Here is a 27,269-nt window from a genome sequence, read left to right as displayed (position 1 = left end):
GCTTGTCAAGTTTCTCGTAAAACAGTTGCTTTTATTAAATGTCATGTAAGGTTTTGTTGGGAATAAAAGAAAAAGGTAGTACAGGTGAAATGAAATTAAACAATTCGATTTACAAAACAATAAAATGTTCACTTCTTAACCATACTAGTAGCAATATTCAGTTCAGGTTATCAGTCCTTAAAACTGCAATCCCTTTTTTTAGTCACAACAGTCTTTCAGAAAATAAAAAGTCTCTTCCAAGTACAAAAGTCTTTCTCAGGAATACTTAAAACAAGCAGTACAGAAGTAAGTTCTCTGCAGGACTCCCAGTAGTGAGTTATGTAAAGTCTTTTCCAGTAACATCCTGGTCTGTCCTTACTCTGTTACTGGCATTGGCAATCACATAGCTCACACTGGGCACTGCCTCACAGCCCCTTCTCTGGCCTTGGTTTTTCTCTCCTTTCACCAAAATGTTCCAGACCCTTCTAGAGTTTCATCCCAATGATTTCTGCTGCATTGTTTTTTCTTGGCCTTAAAAAGGTTCAGATAGGCAGCTGTTTTCCATTACATGGGCTCCAGCATTTCATTTTAAAGGAGCTAATGTTTATTTCCTTATTCTCTTGTATAATGCTTCTTTTCTCCCCCTTACTGGATACTCCTAACAAAACCTATTATTAACACCAGCTTACAAAATGCAACTGATGTTGCCTGTTTTCAGTATCTGCACTGCTTTTCCCAGTTAGAGTTACCATCTGACCGTCTTTGTGAAGGATGGTCCCTCTTTGGGTAGTTGTGTCCTGCAGGGGGAAAAAAAAAACTAAAACATTGCAAATGGCCAGAGATTGTAAGACAAACAGTTATTTTGTATATGAAATACCTAAATTTTATATGAAATGGTATAAGCAATTCAAATGCTACAAAACCAAGCTTTTATTTTGGCAAAAAAGTGAAAGTTCTGTCCTTTGCCATAGCAAACAGGTATGTTTTGTCCTGAAAAATCTCACACTTCAACGAAAATATGTCCTGCTTTGGGCATTTGAAAATATGACAACCCTATTCTTGGTGGAACCACACCGACACTATGTCATTTTTTCTGGTACTGACAACCTTTAAACAGCGGTTCATAAAAATAAATAAACTTAAAATCAAGAAAAAGATTCCTTAAATTATACAGCAGAACTCTTCATAACAAGGACTGTATAATAATCATTACCAGGAAACGGAAAATGCTATTTAGATTAATAAAGCAACACAAGGACTTAGGCCAGTTTTTGAAGCTAAGGATAACTTATAAGTCCTTCTTTAGCTATTTTAGGAAGCTAAGGAGAAATATCCAACAATACTCAGAACTCCTCTTAAATGGTACCAACCTAACAGATAATGCCAATATATTAACAAACAAGTTTAGTGCAAAAGTCATCCCTAAATCATCAATCCAAACTTCACATTTATTTATTTATTTATTTATTTATTTATTTTACATTTGTTGATTGAGATTGTCCGACTGAGCTGAGTAGCCCTTTTTCAGCGGAGGCCTAGGGAGAAAAGCTTCACAACACCAATGACTATATAAAACAGGTTTAACAGAAAATAGCACGGAAAATACAATTTTCACTATTTCACTACAGAAGATAGTTAACATAAAGTTTACCAAAACAATCAAATATAACAATTTCAGTTTTCCACTGTTATAGTGTTTTACAATAGCAGTAAATATCCAGGTTAGAGATATTTATAATATAAAAGACATGACAGTAGAGATATACATGGGGCCATAGTTGGTCTTTGTAGGGTTTAGGGAGGTACAGAGGCAGGACCACTGAGATTTTAGATATTCTCTTGCTGCAGCTTTGAATTAATATTTTGAAGGGACTTGATTTCTAGTGAGAGTTTGTTCCAAGATATAGAAGGATGATAGCTATAGAGGTTAAGTCCAATTTTGGTCTTTGGTTTGTGTATTTGTAGCAGGTCTTGGTCAGAGCTTCATAGTGGCCTGGTGGGGTTGTAATGTGAGATGAGAGGAGATAGGCTGGGACAGTAAGATTTCTGGTAGAAGACTGAGTGCACTATAAGGAGTTGGGAGAGAAGTAGCTGGTGGGGAAGCTTAAGCCAGTTTAGGTGTTTTAGGGAAAGTCAATGGTGAGATTTGTAGGTTTGTTGTGCTGCAAATCTAGCTACCTTGTTGTAAGTTGCCTCTAATTTGGCTAGTAATGTGCAATTTAGAACTGTAAGAATTTGAGAGCTGTAGAATAGGCTAGGTAGGAGGTAGGCATGAGAGAGAGTAACTTTAGCTTTTTTAATGAGGAGCCTTTTGTTCTGATAAAGAAGACCAAGTTTTTGATGTCTTTTTTGATATAGATGTTTATATGCAAGTCAAATTAAGTTGGTCATCAGTTATGACTCCTAAAAGTTTTGTGTTATTTTCAACAGTGATGGAGATGTTATCAAGGGATAGTACGGAAAAAATGGGTTTGAATTGGGTGAGATGTTTAGGAAGAAAAAGCAGGAGGTTTGTTTTTTGGGGGGTTAAGAATAAGCTGATTTTGAGAAAGCCAGGTTTCAACCGAGTCAAAAGATTCTTGGGTAGCAGAGATAAGATCTGAGGGAGTGTCAGAGATGGTGATGACTGTAGAGTCATCTGCATATTGTATGAGGGGTGACTCAGGGCAGGAGATATAGAGAAGATTAGTGAAGATATCAAAGGGTGGTGGGCCAATGATAGATCCTTTTGGGACACCCATTTTTACTAAGAGAGGAGGAGAGGGAGCTGAAAGCCATCTCACTGATTGCTTATGATCAGAGAGATAGCTGGCAAACCAGGCAACAGTAGCAGTGAAGATGCTGAGGTTAGACAGTTTGGTTAGAAGGAGAGAGTAGGAGGCAGGGAGGCAGTAGCAAAGGCTTTAGAGAGGTCGAGGAAAAGACAAGAGACAAGTTTATTGTTGTCTCTTGCCAGAAAGATAGCATTGATGAAAGATACTAGGGCAGTTGTAGTGCTATGTTGTGGGCGAAAGCCATGTTGGGTGGGAGTGAGCACGTTGTCCTGTAATAGGTGTTGCATAACTTGCTTGTGAATGCATTTTTCTAATATTTTTTAAAGAGGTGAGTGAAAAAGCAATAGGTTTGAAGTTGGGAATTTCGGTAGAGTTACCTCCTTTGTATGGGTAAAGCGTAGAATTCTTTCCAGATAGAAGGGACTTTTGCTTCAGAGATGGAGCAGTTTATTGGGATAGATACAGGGATGGCAATGGACTCAGCTGCTATCTGTAGGAAATAGGGTGGGAGACTGTCAGCAGAAGAGGAATGAACAGGGTTTAAGTTTGGAGAGTAGAGATTTAATATAGTTTGTGGGAACAGTTTCAAGAAAGACAGATTTAGTAGAATTTAGAGTAGGGGGATGTAGAGGAGTCATTTGTGCTAGGAGAGGAGGGGATTGGCTTTGCCATCTTTGATATGGATTCAATAAATTAGGTGTTAAAAATGGTGGCAGTTTCTACAGGTGTGTTATTTGGGTAGGGAATGGGGGGGAAAGGGTGACCTGGGTGCAGAATCTGATTTAGTGAGTTCCAGAATTTTTTAGTGTTGGACTTTTGAGCGATTGGGGGATTGAGGTAGTAATCCTTCATGTCTTTAATAATGTGCTTTTTAGCCAGGTTTCTAAGTTCTTAGTTTAGCAAGTGGGCAGAAAGTTTAGTTTTTAGTCATAGTTTCCACATTCTGTCTTTATTTTTCATTATTGTATGGATATCATATGTTAACCATGGGGCTGTATTAGTTCTGATTCTAACTGTATGGAGAGAAGCAAGCAAATTAAGGATGCTTAGGAAGGTAGAGTTAAAGTAGTGGACAGCTTCATCTAAGGGGAGTATGGTTAGGTGTGACCAGTTAATGCTAGAGAGGAGGTCATTAAAAGTTGCAGGGGAGACGTTTGCTAGTTTACGATAGGTGATGAATTTATGTGACCTTGAGGTGTGTATCTTAGCACTTTTACAAGGGAGTGATTGCTTAAGGATTTGATAGGGATTCGGGGTTATAGTACTGTAGGGGATCAGAGACTAGAATCCAGTCTAATAGAATACTGCAACTATGAGATCTGTTAGTGTGGGTAGGTGCTGAGACTTGTTGCGTAAAGCCATGTAAGTTAATACAAGTAGTGGAGTTAGGTGCCTGTAGGTTTAACCAGTTTGTGTTAACATCCCCGAGAAGGATAATTTCATTGTGTATGTGTTGGGACAGGTAGGAGAGAATATTTTCTAGAAGGGTGATGTTATCGCCTAGAGGAATGTATATAGATACCACAGTGATGATTATGAAGTTGTTAAGTTTCAGATTAGCCATCAGGAGTTCAGCGGGTGAAAAGGAGGGAATGAGTTTGTTGAGACTAGTGAGGCTAAGGTGGTCTAAGTAGACAATGGCCACTCCACCCCCTTTTTTCTTAAGATGGTCTAGTCTTAAAATATTGTATCCTTGGAGGAGGATATCACAGTCAGGGTTAGGAGGTTTTAGTCAGGTTTCTGTCAGCGTGATGATATCAGGTGTAACGTTAGTCATCCAGGCATGGAATTCACTGATTTTATTAACAACACTCCTGGTATTCATAGAATAAAAAGATACATGTTTTTTGGGAGGAGTTGAACCATTAGAGTATGGAGAAGTGGCATTGTTGCATGAGGGAGTTGGGTTTGGACCTGGATTTGGATGAATATCACAAGATAGTAGTAGAGATTTGGGGAGGTAGTATTGCTTGTAGTGTAGGTACTTTATTTTGCATAAAGATGAGATGGTTTGGGATGGAGCTTTTTGATTTTTGGGAGAGGAGCATCCAAAGAAAAGACAGAATAGCAGATATGGAAAGATTGCTGAGGGTGTATAGATAAGTGATTGTGGGACTAGAGTGTGTTGTTATAGGGAAGAGGTTATAAGAGGAAAGGGAGTAGAGCCATAGCAAGGGAGGCAAAAGGAAGAGTATCTTGTTAGAGAAAGGCATGTTAGGTGTAGTGTTAGTAGGTAGAAGGGGTAAAGTTTAAGGTTATAGGAGAGATAATAGTGTCAGCCAGTGGGTGGGGTGTGTATGGGAAAAGGTGGGGACTAAGTAGAGATGTGTGAGAGGGGGGCCTGGGGTGGGTTAAGTCAGTAGAGCAAGAAGGGGAGGAGTTGAGGGGAGGGGTTAGTCTGGAAGGATAAGTATAAAGGAAATTATATGGGGGCCGGGGGGGTGGGGCAGGGGAGCAGAGCTAGCACAAGGCTGCACCTAGTTCATGTAGCCATACAGGGAAGAAACAATCTGTGAGAAATGGCAGCATAGCATAGGGCATCAGGTACATCCAGAGAGGGTAAAAAAGAGTAAGGCACACTGATTAGAAGTGGAGTCTGGCTTTTTTGTAGCCACTAAGCTTAATAATAAAAAGGGTATTTCTAAAACAGTACAGAGGTGTCTTTTTGTGGGCAGGAAACCAGGCTAGGCTACTAGATTCCCATTTAAGATAGCTAGCATTCCTAGGTAGCGTGCTCTATTGGGTGAGACTACTTTAACAAAAAGTTAAGACTTAGTTATAATTAGAGACTTTCCCATACTTTGTTAGCAGGAGTTAGTCTGAGATCCTTGTTTTTTAATAGAGGGATCTGATCTTGGGTAGTACAGTTTTGTTGGAGTCTCTCAGAGTTTAACAATTGCAAGTGGCTGGGCAGAGCTGTACCACACACTACTTCAGGAGGATGCCTAGTCTAAGGGGATGTGTGTTTAAAAAAAAACATATCTCTGAATTCCTTATACCTCCTATTATCACAAGGAACCTGTTCTGAGGGTGCTAAAACACCAAAAGTACTTCCTCAATGGGACCTGACAACATACCTGAGTGTTTAATAAATATCTCCAAATATGCTCTCATCAAACCTTTCCACAGATTGTTTAAGCTAAGCTTAGCTACAGGATTTGGCCCTAAATTATAGCACACTACAGAGGTGATGCCCCTATACAAGGGTGGCCCTACAATGGAGCCTGATAATTACAGACCCATCGACTTTACAAACCTGATTTGCAAAGATATGGAGTGTATCATAACCGATCTCTACCTCATGCAGCGATTATGAGTAAGTTAACTGCGTTAAATACATATCCTTATGTGGTAAGATCAAAAGCAAACTGGCTAAAAGACAGAATCTTTATAGCTCATGTGTCAGGTGCCTAATTTGAAAGTATGAAGGAAATCAGTGGGGTCCCTCCAGACTCTGTACTGTGACCCCTCCTTTTCATCAGTTTCTCTGATGCACAGACTGAATCAGGATTTCTGAATGACTAAGTTTGCAGATGACTGCAAACTGAACATTATTGTCAAAACTCCTTCTGACACCTGCACTCTTCAGAAAATATTTACACTTGCTGATACTGGGTGACTAAAAATGATCTTAAATTAAATGTAGACTAGTGTAGTGTATTTTCATTTGGCAGACAACTGCAATCCCAAACCCAATATATAGTATAGACAAAACTCAACTACTGAACAAAAATGTAGTCAGTGACCTGGGTATCTGGGTTGACAGTTCCCACTCCTTCGATAATCATGTGGCAAATGTAGTCAGGAAATCCTTCAACTTAGCACAACTACTAACCTAGCATATATCATCCAGATCAAAAGATTTCATTGGTCCCTTATATTCAGCACTGATCAGATCAATTATAGAGCCCCATGCTCCCTTTAGGATCTACCTCACGTGACATATCAAATAAGCATAAAAACCCCAGGGGTTCCACCTAAGAAGATTTCAATATTAAAGACCCTGAGCTACCAAAGGAAAACAGAAGCTCTATCCCTTAATTCGGTATCTTATAGACTCTTGAGGGGTAATCTGTGCCTCTGCAACTGCACCATTAGAGGCTGTTGTCCTTCATCTCCTATATCTCTTCAAATCTAATAGCTTAGCAAACACCAGAATTAAGGATCTAAATTTTCATCATCAGATAAATAGAATACGATGGACAGAGAGATTCATTACATGGTGCCTACACCATCACTGGAATAAACTGCCCATGCAGGTTAAACAGTGCAATATCCTTCAAGCGTAGCCTAGATGACTGGATCAGTACCCTCAGATTTATATGACTGGCCTAGCTCTCCTTGAGAAAGGTGATACACCCTGATAGGCATTGGCAAGGTGTCAATTGTTATGATATTAAATTGCCTTGAAAATTCTAAGAATACTTTGAAAACAAAAAGTCGCTCAAGCAGTCTCTGCTCCAAGTCTTTAAACATTATTACCAGAACTGTCCGTGTGGTATTATAGTCTCTCCATATTGAACTCATCTCAGATCCAATGCTCTTGCCTCTCTTCTGTCATTCACAAAGGTATGGTCCATACTCCTCTGTACCTTCTATCCAAAATGTTCTTTGACTCCCTGTTTTTGTATTTTACTCAAATAGGTGCAGATTTACACCTGGATCCACTACTATTCCTGTTTCAGGGTTTTCCCTCTTTAAAGGAACCGTGGTATTCTGCACTCTGCATTATATTATGTTATACAAGAGAACAACAAAACAGGTAGTTTTATTTAGTTTTTCATAAGCATACTGAAAATTATACATCTCATACCATTAGTATATGAAATTATACCTGTCATATGCTGAATTTGGGGGTTTTGTTACCAGTACTATGTTACAGATGACCCTACCCAGCTTGAAACCCCCTCCCCCTCAGGTTCAAGCCTCATGAAAGGTCTGTTGACCCTAGTTACATAGTGGTAGTGAACACTGGGATAATACTATACCTGAAAACAAAACATTTGTAATGCTAGAGCCCACTGCCAAAGTTTGGCATTGCCTTCTTTTTGTTAATGTAAACCACTAAACTGGGGCATGATGCATAACCAGGTAAACTTCCTACCTTATAAAAGGTAGCATAATGATCTTATGTAGAGGCATTCTCTCTCTCCGCTGTGGAATATCTAGTTTCTGCCTTACATAGTTTTCTAATCAAACAGCACATGTTTGACATCTACTTCTCGGAAGTCAAGGCTAAAGTTAAAGGCTTCTGACTCAACAAGTTTGCAAATTACTGTATAGTGGGAGCTATTACAGATTCCCCCAAGACACAAACATCTTGCAAGTGAGTTTAACACAAACAAATGATTGATGTCAAAGCCATGACTTAAAACTCATTGCCAAGCAATGCATTATAATGTTAAGTTAATTACTGCATTGATAAAATGCCCTTAAATGTCAACCCAGTAGTAAGGGATCTGGGAACATATGTAGACAGCAATCTGGCCTTTGACCAATATATAGCTAAGATAATAAGAAAATCATGCTATGTCAACCAACTTACAGATAATGGTATGGCATCCAGATCCAAGGAAGTTATAGTACCAGTCTACTCTACCCTTATCACACCTATCATTGAATAGAATTCCCCCTTTGACATGTATCTAATCAGACACTTGCAACAATTGGAATGCCCACAAAGGTTTCTCACCAGGAGAATTCAGGGCATAAATACCCTGTCCTACACTGATCACCTAAAAGTCTGCCTCTGTATTCAGTCTCCTATAGGCTGCTGCAAAGGGATCCATACCTGGCTTACAGGTCTTCCTCAGATCCAACCCTGATGGATCTGTTGCACATGGGCAAAACAAACAGCACCAGAAATACTAGATCCAGGGATCTGAATTTCACTTGTGAGACAAACATAACATGCTGGAGAGACATATATTTGTCCCAGAGGATCCCTGCACTATGGAATAGGCTCCTCATCCATGAAAAACAGAGTTCATCCCTGACCATATTCAAACAAAATCTTGACAATTGAATGAGAATTCATAAATTGACCCCTGGTCTTACGCATGTCCCTTATGGACAGAGGCCATCAACAAGAAAAGTATTATCCTAATTAACACCCCCCTTAGGTTCCTTAGCTACATGCCTACTAACATGCCGCCCCCCACATATGATACTTGGGAAACCAATTGTTTGGGGTGCACAGCTAGGCTTGTAAAGGACCTAGTGGTCATTAGCCTAGTAACAACTTATTAACCTATGTTTCATGTTCTTTACCTACTATGATAAGACAGCCCCTAGGCCACATGTCTAAGGCATCTGCATGCTAATTATAATGGTTTGTAAATATTAGGGGACATTAAAATTGGTTCTGAACATTGGCTGTCTTTAGTAAGTGAAAATCTCTCTCAATCTCTGGAGTCCACCTGACTTTATTGGGCAGCTTCTCTTTTGTAATATCTGAAAGGGAACATGCAATAGAAACAAAATGGGATGTGAATTTTCTTTAATAACTTATGAGACCTAAAAAGGCCCTTACCTGTTTCTTAGTTTGGAAAGCTGGACATTCCTTAACAGTTTCATTTTTCTCATTCTTGGGCTTGATAGTACCCCTCCCAACCAAGTAACCCAGATACAATGCCTCTATCATTCCCAGTTTGCACTGTGGGGCACTAACTGAAAGCCCAGCTTGTTTTAAGAAATCTAACACAGAGTGTACTTCAGGAAAATATGAATGAGTTCTCAGAGTGGGTGATTGCATTAACCAAGGATACTGTAGTGCAGGGGATGTGAGATCTAAGCCTACAGTTTATCATCTGTTAGAATAAGGCTGGGGCACAAAGAAGGACAAAAGGTGACACAGTGTAGGGAAATAAATCATCAGCTGTTGAGAAGGCAGCCATCTCCTTAGCCTCACCAGTGAAGGGAATTTGCCAGTACCCTTTTTTAGATTAGGTGTGGTGAGGAACTTACCCTTCCCTAGATGCTCTATTAACTCCTCTGCACAAGACATAAGGTTCCTATCAAACATGGAGACACTACTGAGTTTTCAAAAGGCATTATAAAATCATACAATGCTATTCAGTTTTGGAACCAGGACTATTGGGCTACTCCACTCACTGTTTGACTCTAATATCATCGGTTTGGTCATTTTTACCCCAGGAATTGTTCCTATGCTATGTTTAACAACAGTTCTACTGAAGAGCTCTGGAAAAAAAAATCTATTTGGTTCTAAGTAAGAACTCTAGTATTTCTTGATTTTGGAATTTAGAAGGAATGTCATCTACTGTTACTTAGGTATGATTTTTAGCCTTTTTTCCTTCCTCATATACATAGCCTCTTTGTAACACTTACTGCAGTACCTTCTGCCTTCCTCCAAGGTTTTGTAATATGCATGCCATATACTTGCTCAGTACATCTGTTCCCTACCTGCTTACCATTGAAATTTATTTTATTCACTCTTTCAGTTTCTTAGAAGGAGCCTGCATTTGACAAGGAACTTATCCTCTGCTGTAGGAATCAGAACTAGAACTTGTTCCCCTACCTGGAATTCCTTGTTGTGAGTATTCTTATTATATATGCCCTGCTGGGTTGTCTTTTGTTCTTTCCATATGTTCCCTCACAATAGTGCCTGCTATCTGGCTTTTGGCTTCTCAGTATGTTCCCTCACTCGATATTATTACCTTTAGTCTATCCTGTAGACTGGTGTATTGTTGTAAAATGCTCTTAAAAAAAGGTTCTTTCCTCCTGTCATATCTCTGTGGTTGCATTCAGTAGCCACCTCATCTATAACATGAAAATGACAACAGAAAAAGCATGACATTATCCCTAAGCAGGAACGATGCTTTGAATTCACAGATCAACCACAGACGTACAGAATACAATCTCACAGATAAGTCGCCTTCTTTAACCAGCCCCATGGGCCTGGGTGGTCTTGAGATATGCAAGTAATGGGTATTAACATGTGGATGCAGGTGCTGATAATGCATCCAAAATACAATGAGCCCCATTCAGGGAGGAAAGATTAGCCTGCTGCTGCCTGATGGGAACAGGCTAAGGACAGCTGATCACACGAAGACCAAGAATTAGTAAATGTCCATGAATTGCCTTTGCATGCATACATGCTTGCTGGTGCTGTCTAATGAGTGATTCTCCATGCAGGTCACAGTTTCCAGTGCAGATAAGACAAGGGCCTTACTTGTTATGTGCCATATACTTTCACCTAAGTATGGTGATATTGAAAAGCCTTGTCCTGGTTTGGCTAATGAAGTCTTATTTAGTCACTCTGTCTAATCCTAATGGTCTCATGGTGATCTCATGTGTACCTCATTGTGACTGCTCATCATAATTTGGACTAGTACCATATACTCCTGCACTCCTGTCACTTCTTTGAAGTCTAACCATCTTCACTGCTACACTCAGGCTTCAGATGACCTTAGGTAGCATAACACTTAAACCTGTTCTTGATCTGGGACATAACAATGGAGCACAGGTCAGTGAAACTTCTCCAGATATACAGCGTGGTCTGCCATACTGCAGGTTGTGAATTATTTTCATATCTCCTGTACTACATATATAATGGATGCATGTACCAACAACTGCCCTGCATGTATCATCTTACGTGTACAAAAGATAACAGGTGTGTCATACTTGAACTAGTGTAAAAGGATTAATTTTATGGTGATGTCTGAAACACACATATTCAGGATATGCATGTCAGCATATATTGCATTGATCATTTAAGCTAAATCATATCAGTATACAAATTTAACCTGGGTTGCTCTAGCCTTGTTTGACTGTAAAGTGAATTAAGTGATATCTTGTGGAATATACTATCCCAATATGAAATACTATAATCACTATTTGGCCCAAAAAAGAAACCGCACCATCAGTGATTCAAAAATATTTAGCTTCTCTTTCTTCTCTCTGTTGTAGTATGACTGTGAACATGTTGAGTGTGTGTGTCGGCCGGATTCACGAATGGCCAAATTCTGCACAGGAGCAGTGAAGCAGCTCCTGCACACAATATTGCCGGCGTCCGATCAAGGATAGGGCCGTTATCATGTGCACGAGTGGCCATATATTGTTGCTGCACGGAATTCTGTTCAGTATGCAAATCACCACATTTGCTAGTGAAAACTATGCAAATGAGGTGATTTTGTGATCCAGCAAGCTGAACAGATTCCATATAGGAACAGTGTCAGTGCAAAAATGTATTCGGCTAGTAGCCAAATACATTTTTGCATCTGACAAAACGGAGGCATGACAGCTCATGAAAAGCATGTATTATGTAAAACAGACAAGCCAATGGCCAAATATAAGGCCATTGACATGAAAATCCACATAATTATTATAAAAATAAAACTTTTTTTGGCCGATCTCGGCAGTTTAAGCTAAGGGCAGTGGCGTTCAAACCGAGGGTGCCGAAAATAAAAAAAGGGGGAAAAACTGCCATTTAACATAAATATGCATTCTGCCATTATAGTCAATGGAAGGCAGAATGTAAACAAGACAAGGGAGCACTGGATGCTGAGGGGAAAGGGTGTGCTTGAGAACTGTAACTATGAACCTGAACACTGGGGTATGCAAATAAAGGGACCTATACTGAATCACAGATTTCCACCTACTGGAAGCCTGCACCTAATCATGGAGGTGCAGGAATAGGGAGCCATGTAGGCAGGACAAGAGGGTGACTTCAGTAGGGGGTGTGTCATGCTTGGTGTAAACTTATTGGAACCCTGCGGCCCGTGTTTGCTCTTAGCTAAGCAGAACTCTGGAAGGGGGTGTGTCTCACATTGTTTAACACTGTTTTCCCTGCTTTAATGGGTGTCCGTGCCACGCACCGGGTTTTATAAAAAAAAAAAAAAAAAAAAAAAAAGTAAAAACAGGAAATAGCAGCTCAGTTAATTTGTGAGCACTGGGTATGCATGCCACACCTCGGGGCTTAAACGGGAAGGTAATGGGATGGGAAAACAGTAGTAGGAAGGCATTCAAGGAGAACTAGCATAGCTGGCAGGTGAAATGTATCAGAATCAGCCAATTACACAGGCAGCTGCCCAGCCCAGCACAGTACTATAAACTATGCAAACTCCATTCACTCTTGTTTTTCCCACAAACTCTACACTACTGGTGTACACAGATGGGGAAATTTTACCTGACAAAACTAACAAAATGATAGGGGCTGCTGTCACTCTCATACATCAATATGTGCAAGAGGCTGAGGGTGGTGAAGATGTGAATGCTGATGACCATCCCACAGTGTGGAGGAGGAGAAGAATGTACCGACCCAGGGTAACCTACCAGGGCCTACATGAGCTGGAGATAGTGGAGTGCTATAGGGTAGACAGGGACATTCTACAGCAAGTTGTTGAGCTGTGCTGTCCCCACTTCACACACAGAACCAACAGAAGGGAACTAGAGATAGTGGAGTGCTATAGGGTAGACAGGGACATTCTACAGCAAATTGTTGAGCTGTGCCGGCCCCACTTCTCACACAGAACCAATAGAGGGGAACTCATCCCAGTGGATACCAAGGTATGTGTAGGCTTAAGAATACTAGCCACAGGTACCTTCCAAAGGGCAACTGGGGATATCATGGGGATCTCACAGGCATCAGCATCCAGGGTACTCCACCAGTCCCTGGAAGCCATGTCAGCACATGCCAGTGAGCACATATATTTCCCCATCACCCATGAGGTGTTGACCAGCAGTATGGGTCTCTTCCACCAAATAGTAGAATACCCTGAGGTAGTGGGTGCTATAGACAGCACGCACATACATATCAAAGCACCACCCAGTGAGCTGGGTAGGGTCTACATAAACCGCAAGGGCTTTCCCTCCATCAACTGTCAGGTCATGTGCGATGGCCAGGGCATTATCTTGAATGTGTGTGCTGGCAGCCCTGGAAGCTATCACAACTCCCACATCTGGCATATGACACAGCTGTACCACTCATTTGCCAGTGGGGACATCCCATATGGCCATCTAGTGGGGGATGCTGGCTACACACTGGAGTCGGGGTTGATGACACCCCTCAGAAATGCACACACACCTAAACAAGAACTCTATAGTGAGGCACACACACAAACCAGACTCAGAGTATGTGTTTGAGATGCTCAAATCATGGCAGTCCCACTGCCTGGACATATCTGGTGGAGCCTTGTAGTACTCTCCAGCTACATGTACACAAATGTTCATAGTATGTGCCATGCTTCACAATATGATCCTGTGGAAACAGCTGCAGCAGGAACAGCACGGGGCAAGGCCACACAGCCCCCCAACATTGCCAAGGCCATCACAGGCACAGAGTGACTCAGAGGAGGAGGAACTACCTGAGCCTTCCCATGTAGGCACAAGGAGGTGTGCCCAGTATGCCCAAGCCTTCACAAAGAGGCAACGCATAGCACATACACTGACATTGTGGGGACCCAGGGAATGACACTTCTCTCTCTGCCTTGCACATGCAGTAAAAGGGATGCCAAATATGACACTACCTGTGCTTTACCATGTATAGGGAGTGTACTATGTGCATCTGACATAGTCAGCCCTCCAGCATCATCCTCAATACTGGCCCAGCCACAAGGTAAGTCACTCTTCCTATCAATTACTGAATGGAGTAGTATGTTCTGATAGTTGTTTCTATGGTATGGATGCGAGCATGCAAGGGAATCAGGTGACTGAATGGGATGGCAGCAGATACTGGACATCTATATGGGCAGCATGAAATCTATAACAAATACTGGTGTCAACACACTAGGCAGTACTAGACAAGGAGACAAATCCAACTGCAGTACATGTGGTGGCCCAAATGTGTGTCCATAGGACACACATATGCATGTCAGTGAGGCTCACATACCCACCACCAGCTTCAGCCAGCAGGACAGGTGTAGATGACCATAAAGAAAGTCTGGGCTAAGGCCTCCAATTGATGGCAATAGTGAACAGCCCCCCCCCCCCCGACCTACACAGACAGACTGCAGCAGGTCTGGAAGTTGTATGTTAGTTCTGAAGAGTAAGAAGTCTGAAACTGAAATGTAGGTCAATAAAACATAAGATCTGCACTCCATTGATATGCCTCCAGTCTGCATGATAGGTCAGAATACAAAATGATGTGGAAGCCAGCAGAGTGCATGACATACCAGTACAGTCATAGCACAGTTTAAAGTTGTCAGGTGAGCCCCCCCCCCCCACAATCCTATGTAGAAATGCAGTAACGTAAGTGTGAGGAATAGTATCAGTGGAGCACAGATTACCTGAGCTGGCCCAATCTACAGGATAGATTGTTGCATGTGTACAATATGCAGGCTGTGTTAGGTTGTTGTGTGTTCAATATTGTCTGGAAGTGGTCAGCATGTAGGCATGGAGGGTTGTGTCTTGGTGGCCTATGAGCAGTACTGTGGTTGACAGGGCCATGTTCCAACAACTGCAGTGCCAAACACAATGCTTCTCAGCAATATCCATGTCAGCAGTTGTCCATACTCCCTGTCCAGATGTCAATATCTGTCACCATCTGAAAGATAGACATGCCATGAATGTGGGCCCATACATACACACAGTACACAGGTGGAAGTACCCTAGACAGTGTGCATAAAATTTAACTGATAGCTGCACACAACAGTGGAATTGTACAGACAGGTTAGCAGCACATTAGTTGTCCGTGTAGTATGGAATACTGATGTAGTCTGGCCAATCACTGGCAAATCACAAAAGGCACAGTTATGAAGCAATGAGAGACTGCCTATGTCCCCGCATAAGGCAGCATAAGGGGAATGTCCAAGGTATATCTGTGAGTCAGCTGCAAGTAGCTTCCATATCACACATGCACTCAGCTCACCCCACCATCAGCCACAGGTTTATTACAGTTCATATCCTTGCTGTTGCAAATTAGTACAGTATGACCCCACTTCTGTATGGGAATACCCACAGAATGCAGCATGCTGAAGAGCTCTCCTATGCAGGTGTGTCCTTAGCTGTAAGCAGCACCCTGCCTGCATCCAGAACAATGGATCAATATGGACAGGAACTATTGCCATTAATAGGATAAATATGGACAGGAACTATTGCCATTAACACCCCACACACTTACCCTGTCACCCCAGGGGAATGCACTGGCTTACAGGCTGGGAATGTAGGAGTGACAGAATGCAGTGGCCTGCTATAGATGCCCTGCATCACTACCAAATGGCCTACAGTCTTTCTGTCAAAGGCTTATACCTCACCCATAGTGCCAATGTATGGTATCACAACTAACAACCTAACACAGTCAACAGAACACAAATGCAAGGCCATGCTGACAAATCCCAGTAGCATGCCCCCCATATCCCACTGCATGAACTGTGGACCAATCCATAAATACCGCTGGGATGAAGGGTGAGCTATAGGGATACTTCTCAGATATTGCTCGCAGAATGTTAGGAAGAGGATAGAATAATAGAGTGGGGGAGGGTGTAGATGCATGGACCTCATGGAGTGTGTGAAGTCTGAGACTCTGATCTGTGCCCATACTAACCCTGCTTACAAACCCAGAAATGGGCGGCTGCACACCTGCTCATAAGCCACAATGTGAAGGGGAACTGACAAGATATATGAGCCCTGTCTCTGGGTAACCTGGGTAAATCTGTACAGCTGAGACGTACGGCCACAGCAGGATATGGCTAGTCTGTTAAGTCGATATATGTACAAGAAGGGGATCCTCAGACACCATAGTACCAAGGTGCTGGACCATTTACACAGACCCATCAGCAAGTGTCTGTAGCTACCCCTCCAGAATGGCAGGAGTGTACAAGAATGTGTAGGCTGTGGGCCACAATACTGGATCAGCTTCATTCATCTTGTATGTCCCAGTAAATAACTGTGAGCAAATAATTGTATCTGTCAGTAGTTGATAAAATAATACATCACAGTGTAAAATAGTACATATGTCTGAATATCTCTGCTAACACCAACCATGTAACACAAGCAGCACAGACAGCAATAGTTACAGTATCCCCCTATCTGTCGCTCATTGTGACTCCATATTGTCAACCTATCTACAGATATCCTGCAGAAACAGGCTGCTAGCTCTATGTGTAGAACACCAAACCCTGGACTGAAGTGCAACCCTACCTGGGAATGGATTCACGCACTCAATACAGAAGGTCATACTGGACATGCTCCTACACTTAGAGAAATAAAGCCTGTGTCTGACAACACAGTGGACTATACATATCTGTCATTTGCAGATGTCTGTGCACACACAGCACATTGCACACCATTCATGCTTCACACACACATTGGATAGGAATACTCACACATATCCAAGGCCAACACACTATAATATATCAAACATACACACACACAGATGTGGGTAAGAGAGAGACAGACAGTGACAGAGAGAATTCCTTTATGAGGCCTGTCCCACCCACTACACATCCAATTAGCCGATATCACATGATGTGCTGATGTCAATCACTGTACACATTCCTTTTGGTAGCCCTCAGCCCTATAGTGTCTGTGGCACTTGTGATAACTGTGTAACATGGTAGTACAAATCAATATTCATGTAGCATATGTATACTCAGTCCTGTCAAATGTAAAGTTGTGTGTGACTGATTGTGTGTGCGTGTGTGTGTGTGTGTGTGTGTGTGTGTGTGTGTGTGTGTGTGTGTGTGTGTGTGTGTGCGTGTGTGTGTGTTTCCAGAGGAATGATTTATGGCCCATTCACACACACTACACTTCCCATTGCCCATGCTAGCACTCCTGCTGATGTCAGTCACCTTGAACTAACACTAACCCTTTGGCCAAGTCTCAGCCCTATAAGCCTCATCTCGCTTGCAATAACTGTGTAATACTGTAGTGTAGCAAACTAATTAGGTAGGAGTTTTAATCCTGGCCCTGGCAACTGTGATTGTGTATGTGTGTGTGTGTGTGTGTGTGTGTGTGTGTGTGTGTGTGTGTGTGTGTGTGTGTGTGTGTGTGTGTGGAGATGAATGATTTTGAGGCCATTCACACCACTACACCTGCCATTGGCCTACTTTAGTATGCCTGCCGATGTCAGTCACCTTGGAATAACCCCTTGGCCAAGCTTCAGTCCTATAAGCTCCATGGCACTTGCAATAACTGCATAATGCTGTAGTGTAGCAAACTAGTTAGATAGGAGTTCTAATCCTGGGCCTGGCAACTGTGTATGTGAGTCTTTGTTGACACCTGATGTTGTGGTCATTCACACTTACCTTTCTCTTCCTTTAGCACTGCAGCTGATGTCACTCACCTTCAAAGATACCTTTGGACAGCTCTTCAACATATAAGCTCTGTGGTGCTTGAGATAACTGCATAATACCATAGTGTAGCAAACTAGTTAGGTATGCGTTTTAATCCTGGTCCTGTCAACTGTGATAATGTGTGTGTCTTTGTTGACACCTGATTTTGTGGTCATTCACACTTCCTACACTTCCCTCTCCCCTTCTTTAGCACTGCAGCTGATGTCACTCACCTTCAAAGATACCTTTGGACAGCACTTTAACATATAAGCTCTGTGGCGCTTGTGATAATGGTGTTAATACCATAGTGCCACAAACTAGTTAGGTAGGAGTTCTAATCCTGGTCTTAGCAACTGTGATAATGTGTATGAGAGTGTGTGTGGCTTTGATGACACCTGCTTTTGTGGTCATTCACAATTCCGACACTTCCCTCTCCCCTCTTTTAGCAATGCAACTGATATCAGTCATCTTCAAAGATACCTTTGGACAGCTGTTCACCATATATGCTCTGTGGTGGTTGTGATAACTGCATAATACCATAGTGCAACAAACTAGTTAGGTATGAGTGCTAATCCTGGCCCTGCCAACTGTGATAATGTATCTGTCTTTGTTGACACCTAATTTTGTAGTCATTCACACTCCTACACTTCCCTCTCCCCTCCTTTAGCACTGCAGCTAATGTCACTCACCTTCAAGGATACCTTTGGACAATTCTTCAACATATAAGCTCTGTGGTGCTTCCGGTAACTGCGTAATACCATAGTATAGCGAACTAGTTAGGTAGGAGTTCTATTCCTGGTCCTGGCAACTGTGATAATGTGTGTGTCTTTGTTAACACCTGATTTTGTGGTCATTCACACTTCCTACACTTCCCTCTCCCCTCCTTTAGCACTGCAGCTGATGTCACTCACCTTCAAAGATACCTTTGGCCAGCCCTCTAACATATAAGCTCTGTGGCATCTACAATAACTGCATAACACTGTAGTACCAATGCATAGCTAAGTAGGGGTTTGAAACACAATACTGGCAACTGAGGGTGTGTGTATGTGTGTGTCAGCAGTATCCTGTGTGGATGATGGTGTGATTGTGTAATAACAGGATCCATTGCAGTATGAGTTTTGCTTCATTTTCATATTGAGGACCCATATGTCCCAGTGTCACATTACAAGGCCAACAGCTGTCAAACACCATAGAGGTTGTTGTAGACAATCCACAGCCATAAATGTATATATAGGCAACCATTATAATACCCAGAGATCTCTCTCCACTGACAGATCATACACAAACACTCTTGGCTCTTTCTCTCATCCTTTCTTTCCCTCTGTCTCTCTGTCTCTCTGTCTGTCTCTCTCTCTCCCTCTCTGGTAGATGTGGAAAAATGCATCTGTTTTGCATAGGCAGGAGCTTGGCATTGGTAGATAATGTTCATGATCAGCTGATGGCATGTGCATGAATTGGAGTCCTCCACCTGCTAACTGCATGTGAAACAGCTGTAGAATCATTCCTATAGCCAATTGCATGGAAACACACATAAGTAAGCACTGCAAGTGGGAGTTGGTCCTTCTCCTTCACTGTGAGCAGGACTTCATGTGGGTGTGTGACAAACAGCATCACAGAGGTAGTTGGAAATACCTCTTACAACAAACACTGTGAAGACAGGCCAACAAACTGGAGGGGGATGTTCCAGACATGGGGACAGAATGTAAGTATTGCTGTTCTACATTTGAAATAATGTTTATTTAACAGGGTTTGTATGGATATGGCTGTTCTGCATGATTTATAGTCTGGCATGACAGTGTTATATGGTTGAGAAAACGCTCACCTGTAGAGCTATCTGCAGACTGGCCAGAGTTTAGAGTCTTAGATTTGGTGTGTCACTCACACATTTACTGTCTTTATAAATGCTGTAGTATACTCTGATGATTGTAGTCAGTAAATGGTAACATCCATGTGTGTTGCTGACTTCATATCCCTCAGAAGAGATATGTCACGACAAACCCTGCTACACCAGCAATGTTCTCAGTTTATAACTGCAATATGTCAATATTGGCCCTGTGTTTCTGCCTCTGCCCCCCAAGTCTGTCAACCTTTGTTCATATGTCATGCAGTAAGAGATGGATATGCACAGTATACCATTATTTACTGACATAATTCCTGATATAAAGCAGTGATATATCAGACTGCCAGACATGTAATATATAGGAGGCCTAATATTGGAGGACAAAACCTGGACATTCTGTTGTAGTCTGTAAAGTAGTGAGGTCTGTGTACTTATGGTGATTGTTGACAGAGTGTCTGTATTATGTAGCAGTGTATTGTGAGTATGTTATTTGGCCTGTGTACAAACTGGGGTAGATGTCAGTGTTCTTGGTCCTGTTCTATCCAACGTTGCATGCTGCTCCAGTTTCTGATACCCTATCAGCCTATATGTTTGCAGGGCCAGACTGAGACATGTCCCATACCACAGTCAGGCATCAGACTACACTGCGAATTGGGCCAGTATATGTAGGGTTAGTGTGTGATTGGCAAACATGATGATGACTGTTGTTCACACAGTCCATATACTGTACTATTACTTAGGCTTACCATTATGTGACTGTGACTGTGTTGAGATTGGTTGTGGGTATGCACTTTCACACTGGTGCCTGTTACTCTGTGCTGTTACACGCCTGTAGTGCCTGCTATATTTGCAATTACATGTGTATTCCCCCATAGGTAAATTGGGTTAGTGTTGTGGCAGTCTGCCTGTAGTGTAGACAGTGCTTGGTGACATGCCTAGCAGCTCAGTATATTTACCTAGTGTGATGTTATGTCCAGATATTTGTCAGATGTACTGTTGCCTGGCCACCATATGTGTTGTGTATTTCTGACAGGATCATTACTGTGATTTGTGTGGTACTCCACTATGATGATTTTTATGATGTCTGTCAGTAACTGATGGCATACATGTCAGTCTCAGAAGAGCCTGTATGTAGACACAACCCCTGTCACTGTAGCCTCATTCTACATTTATAACTGCAATGCATACATTATGTTCCCTTGCACTAAGAGATTGAGAGATATGGTGCTGAGGTATGACTCCCAGGGTCTGTAGTTGCACCTTGTTTGTGGAGAGGGGTGACTGTAGCAGTGTACAATTCAGTTGGAACAAAGCCTGAGGTGAGGCTGTGCTTGAATGAGGCACACAAGTAAGGTGCCAGGTCACTCTGTAGTTCATGTAGAACACAACCAGGAATATTCTCAGGTCCCATAGAAGATGTATTCTTGGCCTTGGACAGTGGTGTTTTAACCTCTGCTGCAGTAATACTGGGTGTCTGGTGGTGTACTCGTATTGTGATTGGTCCTTTGTGGGGGGGAGTGAGGGGTAATGTTTGCACTCAATATGCCAGCCAGTATATTGGCAGTATTTTATGGCTCAGTCTGGGAGGTTCCATTGTCTAGTAGCTCAGAACAAATCTTGCTATTGCCATGGATATTCTTAACATAACTGGTATGAGACCTTGTGGTTGTCTTCACTATGTGCTCCAATTCTGTTCTCACAGCTAACTTTGCAGTATTTAATGAGGGATCTCAACCGTCAATTGAGGATGATAAGGGTTGATTTCCAGTCTTGGGACTTCACGTTATTCCATATCGGTTCCCCCCTTCTGTTGTACAGTGTCTGTATGGCAGGGGACCACCAGATCAGCTTCCTTTTATTGGAGGTGAGGATCCTGGTTGTAGTGGGTATGGCAGTACCAATGCATTTGTGTGCATGTTCATAGTGCATTGTTGTTTGATTCAGCCGTCATGCACCCAGTCTCCATTTGCATGGCTGCTGTGAGGTTAACCACCTCTGTTGTTATGAGGCCATATTCAGCACTGGAAAGGCTTTTCATGGTGGTTACCTGTGCAGGGGGGCATGGGAGGGCCATGGGTTTCCAAAGGTGATTCATTTGTGTTCAGATATAACAAGGAGAAGTTGTCTATTGGTGTCGAGCAACAGTCACCCATGTTAGGAAGGGCCAGGTCAATGTGATGGGCATGTGCATTGGTACATGAGTAGCTTTCCCAATTAATGGTAGGGTAGTTGAAGTCAACCAGTATGTGAGTATTAGGTTGGACAATAGCATCCTCCTGGGTGTTTAGGGACATGGAGTGTGAGTGTTGGGACATGTTTGGAGACCTATAGCAGGCTACGACCTGAACCAATGTCCTACCCAATGTTAGCTATGCCTGCAGGATCTGTAATGCCTAAGTTGTTCAAAACTCTGGAAGTGTGTGCCTCCTTAATGAATATGGAAACACCACCACCTTTGGAGCTTCAGTCACAGTTCTGCAACCAAGAGATGTGGAATGAGTAATGGGCTGGTAGTGCAGGGGTGCTTCCTGCTACCTTTAACCAGGTCTCTGTTACAGCACAGATGTCGTAGTTCCCCATTTTAAGGAATACGTCCAGTGAGTGCATTTTCAGATGTAGATGTCTAGTGTGCAGAACCATGACCCTCAGATTTCATGTGTTTGTAGCTGTCATATATTTCTGTATATTTATGTATACATATACATATATTTATATATATATATATATATATATATATATATATATATATATATATTTGTTCACATATATGCATCTCCACACATATATACATGTTGGCAAGGAGCTCCTCCATTGCTGTTAGTGGGGCCTCTCTGGCTGGCCCCCCACCAGTAGCGGAACGATCCCTCACCACAGCAGCAGCCCATTGCCGTGCACACCGAATCTGGTCAGTTGCTCTGTGCCTGACCTGTTTGTACATGTGGCCATGGCTCCCCAAGGTGTTCACTTGCTGTGTGAGGTCTTCCCAGAGGGCCGTCCTTTCCCGCTGATGTTGGTGGCCCCGACTGAAGAGGATGTGGTAATGTTCCAGGATGTCCTCAGTTATGGCTGCTGTCTCCTGGACATTATAGGCTGGTAGCCTCTGCATCACACCTGAAAGACATAAACAGGTAAAAACACATCACAGGACATCAGACATTGTCCATAACTCTTTACAGAGACAGTTCACTAGTAATGAGTATCAGTAGCCACAACATTACATCATATAATACTCCAGTACCTAGCAGCATTGTATGGACATGCATAGCGTTATGTGTAAGTAGGCAGTTTGCACCTGATTAATGGTGAGGGTAGGGGTGCATGTGGTGTGCATATCCTTCTATACTGATGTTGAGCCAAGGGGGTGATGTTTGTCCTAAACATGTCTGAAGCTGGTCGTCTGTAGCTATGGTGTGTGTGTATGTGCTGTGGCTGACCTCCATTACAGGGTGGGTTGGATAGTTGCCTGTGAGACCACAGACATATGTGGGGATGGCCTTCCAATTGCCCTCAGTGGATGTGTCCTATTTGTACTCATACTCTGCATTACATTAATGCACCTGTGACCTACTATGCTCGATCAGACACAGGTTGACATGCTGTCCAGATGGTGACTGCTCCTTCACATGTGGTGGTGGAATGAAGAAGTACAGGGGAGTATGCAGAGAAAGGTGTTGGCAAAGGATAAGTGGGATTGACAGACAGATGTAGAGAGTAGACATGAGTATAAAGAGATGGGGTGCATGGCAAAGAGAGTGTTGGACATGGCTATGGAAGTGGAGTCTGACATACAGATGTGTAGTCTGGGGTTGTATGTAATGTTGGACAGCAAGGATGATATATAGGGCCTGTAGCTATTGGCTAGACAGAGGCACATAGCTAGGGAGGATGTGCAGCACAAAAGGGTGATAAAGGAATATGGGTGAAACATACAAGCTACGAGTGTGTTTAGAACATATGGAAACATCACTTTGATGGCCTGTTCCATGAGTAAAATGGGGGAGGGAGGGTAGGTTGGCTGAGGTGGGTATGGTTAATCAGGAGATGCAACAGATTATCAAGAAGAATGTAGGGATAGCTATGAGGGGGTTTAACAGTGGAAAGGCTGTTGTTTCAGGTGACATACCTGTGGACGCCTGGAGGTGTTTCTGAGACCTGGCATTGGTATTTTTAACTGGAATGTTTACTGTAATCTTGGAAAGTGAGAGAATGCATGAGATGTTGGTGTATATGTATGGGTACTGCTTATCTGAACAAGGGTGGTCTGCAGAGCTGTAGTAATAAGTGAGAGATAACACTGATCGGTCACAGGATGAGGTAATGGTAAAGGGTGCTGGCAGCTAGGTTTAGAACATGGTGATGATTGATGATTTGCAGTATGGTTTCATGCCAGGTAAGAGTGCTACAGATGCAAATGTTGATCCACAAGTGCTGATGGAGCTCTGCACTGAGGCTGAGATGCAGCTGCATTGTGTCAATGTGTGCCTAGAGAGAGCATATGACATGCTGCATGTCGAGTAGTTGTGGTATTATATGTGGAGGTCAGGGGTGCCAGAGGAGTCTGTCAGACACCACAGGATATGTAGGAGGCTAGTGTGACAGCAGTGATTTCTGATTTTGACATGACAAGTGGATTTAAGGTGGTGGTGGGAGTACCTCAGGGGTCAGCTGTGTGTCCTTTCACATTTGCAGTGGTGAGGGACAGGTTGACAGACATGATCAGATAGGGGCCCCTGTTGACTGAGCAGTTTTCAGATGACATTGTGGTCTGTGGGGAGATTAGGAGAGAGGTTGGGGAGACCCTGGGGAGGTGGGGTTATGTTGTGGAGTGGAGATAAATGATGGTCAGCAGGACTAAGTAAGAATATATGTGTGTGAATGGGGTGGGAGATGGAGGAATGGTGACAATGCAGGGCGAACAGTTTGGAAGGTGGATAGATCTAACTACTTGGGAACACCAGTTCAGAGTCATGGGCAGTGTGGGGGAGAGGTGTACGAGAGAGTACAGGCAGGTTGTGTGTGGTGGGGAGGGGATTTAGGAGTAATTTGTAACAGACAAGTACCATTAAGAGTAATATGTAAAGTCTACAGGAGGGTAGTATAACTGGCTACATTATATTAGTTGCAGACAGTGGGATTGTGCAGACAGGCAAGATTCAAGGCAGGACACAGCAGAGTGTGGGGTGTTCACATTTGCACTGTGTGTGACAGGGGGTGATAGGATTAGACTTACACCAGCTACTTTTTCAGTTTATAACAGCAATATCTCCATCCTGGACCTGTGTTTCGGCCTCTGTCCATGTGTATGTCAAACCTTGTCCATATATCATGCAGTCAGAGGCATAGAGATATAGTATATCATTACTTAGTGACGTAATTCATAATATCCCAGTTAGGTATCAGACTGCCAGACTCTTATGTGTAAGAGGCTTTAAATATGATGACAAGGCCTGGACATTCTTTGGGAGTGTGCACAGTTGGGACGTGTGTGTATTTCTGGCTATTGTTGACAGACTGTCAGAATTGTGTAGCAGTGTATTGCAAATATGTTATTTCTCAAGGGGAGGGGGGTAGATGTAAGTGTTATGTTTCCCTTTCTATCCACCTTTGCATGCAGATCCAGTTTCTGGTGCTCTATCAAGTGTTACATTTTTGTAGGATAAGACTGTGACATGCCCCATAACACAGTCAGGCATCATACTACACTGTGTATTGGGCCATTATATGTAGGGGTAGTGTGTGAGTATCAAACATGCTGACACTTTGGTTCATACACTCCTTATACTGTATGCACTTTCACACTGGTGTCTGTTTCTAAGTGCTGTTACATCCCTGGAGTGCCTGGTATAGTTGCAATTATATGTGTATTTCCCCATAGCAAGATTGCTTTTTTGTTGTGTCAGTCTGACTGTAGTTTGGATATTGCTTGGTAACATGGCTAGCAGCTCAGTGTATTTTCCCTAATGTGATGTTATGTCCAGATATTTGGCAGATGTGTAGTGTTGCCTGGCCCCCATAAGCATTGTGTAGGTCTGACACATCAGTGGGGGGATGTGAAGATTTACGTGACTAACTCCTGGGAAGTCACTGGGCTTTGGACTTCTGCCATTCCACTCAATAGATGTTGGAACAGACAGGAGGGTGTTACTACATTACAGGTGTCAACTCATCTACACCAGTATGTCAGATATGTTCACATTTTCAGGGCACCCCCCCTTTGCCAGGCTTGGTTATGCTTTCTTGCACTCAGTTGTTCTGATCATACCTGTCACTGGCCAGATTGTTAGACTGTCCACGTTTATTGCCTATATTTCTGGTCTGTTGAACAGTATTATTTTATTCCTTCCTGCGGTGAATCACTGTCATCATGTGGGGATGTCTGTCAGTATATGATGACATACATTACAGTTTCATAATTGACATCCTTCTGAACATGTATGCTGGCACACACCCTGTTCCTGTAGCGACATTCTAATTTATACCTGCAGGATGTACATTGTGAATCTAGTGTTGGTCTGTTGCCCTCCCCCCATTTTGCAGCCTTTGTCCAGATCTCCTGCACTTAGGGGTGGGAAGGTATAGTACTGTAGTGCTGAGTATAACTGCAGTACATGTCATGTACACACACACACACACACACACACACACACACACACATACGTGTGTGTGTGTGTGTGTGTGTGTGTGTGTGTGTGTGCATAACGTACTGCAGTACATGTTATGCACACACACACACACACACACACACACACACACACACACACATATATATGTATATGTGTGTGTATATATGCATATATATCTATATCTGTATATGTATGTCTGTATATATATATATATATATATATATATATATATATATATATATATATATATATATATGTGTATGTCTGTATATATAGATTTCTCTGTATATGTATATTTATGTATAGATATATATGTACCTAGATATATATGTATATATTTATATATGTATATATTATGCAAATGTCAAGCCTTCTACGTGGGCAAGACCATCAATGCTCTCAAAACCAGGATTGCCAAACACCTATACAACATCAGGCACAAGATACCAACAAATAAACTAGCAACACACGCAACAAAAAAATCAGGACATGAAAGATTTAAGTTCCTGATACTTGAACAGCTGGAAAACATCCCTTTCAATGGGGATCAAGATTAAAGAAAAAATAACTTATCTGGCAGATACAACTTGAAGCAAGGCACTTTCCAGGTCTCAACTACATGGAGACCATCACCCCAGTCCTGAACCTCAGGGCACTTAACCATGCTAACTACAACTAATCGGCTCCTAGTAAGATATGCTATATATTTCACTCACTGTTTTCTCACTGGTATAAGGCATAATGTATTAATTTTTTGAACATTAATAGTTTATAAGCAGAACTAAAATTACAGTAAGTTAATGTATCAGCCCTCACAAAAGTT

Source organism: Protopterus annectens, chromosome 3.part1 (genome assembly GCF_019279795.1).
Source record: "Protopterus annectens isolate FY-2018-M chromosome 3.part1, PAN1.0, whole genome shotgun sequence".
Lineage (NCBI taxonomy): Eukaryota > Metazoa > Chordata > Ceratodontiformes > Protopteridae > Protopterus > Protopterus annectens.
This window is presented reverse-complemented; position numbering follows the sequence as displayed.